Source organism: Papio anubis, chromosome 7 (assembly GCF_008728515.1).
Source record: "Papio anubis isolate 15944 chromosome 7, Panubis1.0, whole genome shotgun sequence".
NCBI lineage: Eukaryota > Metazoa > Chordata > Mammalia > Primates > Cercopithecidae > Papio > Papio anubis.
Window position 1 is genome coordinate 152,543,651 of NC_044982.1, and position 1,881 is coordinate 152,545,531.

Sequence of the window (1,881 nt, forward strand, 5' to 3'; positions counted from 1 at the left end):
AGCAACAAAAAACCCTCAAATCAACATTGCATTTTCATACTTAAAGCTATGCATGTTTTTCTAAATACGACTAATCCATCAATTGTGAATATTTTTGAGGTATAAAATGAGTACAAGGGACATGCCTAGCCTAGCATTTTTAAATTATTCAAAGTATTGCCAATAATTAAAGACAATAATCATAAACTAAAGTCATAGCTATTTACCGATAGGGAGAATAATGAATTCAATTATTTCTGTCTTACTTTACTGACAAGGAGAGAGATGTCAATGAAGCCAAGTTTGTTTTACAAGATTACAGGCAGGTGGTTGCTTAGCCAGGAGGATAATCTAAATTTCTTGATTCATATCAAGGATTGTTTGCTTTTTTCTCTTCTACAAAGTTTATTTCAAAGACATTTTGTTATACCTTGTAATTCTACTTGGAACTGAGTCCATTTAACAGAAAAGTGAATTATACTTATCATGGCTTTAAAATAAACAATGAGTGTCATACCATTGGCAGCTTATACAGTGTGATTTGAAACTCAATGCCAATTTTAAAACACAAGTTAATAGACAATCAAAAATTACCAAGGATTTCAGTGGAGACATACAAATAGAGTTTTGTGTTAAATAAACATAAGGCAATGTGAATAACAAAAGCATCATTTACCACAATGGACAGATTTATTATTGGCAAGAATCAAATTATTGAAGAGAACTTACAGGAGAAACCTATAGCTCTCTGAATTTCCTATAAAACTCCACAGCAACTAAACAAAAACTGATGGAAGAATTTAAGTTGAACTTGGATTAAATTTTTACATGTATCCTAATGTCAGCAACAAGATGATGGAAATAAATGTTTGTGGTTTTCAGTGTTCTTATTAATTTAGAAATATGCCATTGTCTGCTTTGGATTAGCAAGGAAATAGAGTGCATTTTCTGGATATCGTTGTAATATATCAACATTCAGCAAAAGCTCCAGCTTTAAAGACCACTATTACACACGAAGGCAGAAGGAAGCCTGTTGCATACTGAATGTTCTAGCTGGTAATTATACACACTTAAATCCTCTTGACTGATGAATAACCACCGTCTCCATGAGAGGGCACTCCTACTGGAAGCTCACATGTAACAGTGTCACAGGAAACTTGCGCCTAATGAGCAATTCAGAGCCACTCACTCAGTTAACTCTGTTGTGAAAAAAATGATCACATATGTAACAAACCTGCACGTTGTGCACATGTACCCTAGAACATAAAGTATAATTTTAAAAAATGATATGCCCCAGTTTGATCCTCCCTTCATCCAACAAAACTTAGTACTAAATAGCATGATTTTAACAGAGATTAACGTTTTAATCTATATAGAGAATAATTAGCAAAACAACAACTTGAGTTTTGTTCTATTAAATATATTAAAGGCTGAATATAACTTTCCTAACGTCTGAAATAAATCTGGAAACAACAAACCTAGACATCCACTTAGTTTGTAACTTAAGTAAAATGAGTTTAATTAGAAATTAAATAGTTGGACAAATCCAAATAGGGCAAAAACATTGAAATAACTAATTAATTTGGAAATATTTGATAGCAGAGGGAATGGTGAGCACCACTTCAATCCAGGAATTAGTAGGAGGCTTTGACTTCTTATGGATAAATGGGAGCATAAAATATGCCTTAATATTGAACATCAGCAATTAAATCTCTGACATTTTTATAAAATGATTAGTATGAAAGTTACTGACCATAACTAGCGATGGGATCTGAAATAACCCGAAGAATAGATACATTTCATGAAGACGGCAAAACATGCCCATTGAACAATACTGAGAATTAAGAGCTTTGGTCGGGCGCGGTGGTTCAAGCCTGATGCTGTGAACTCGAACTGGCGCGA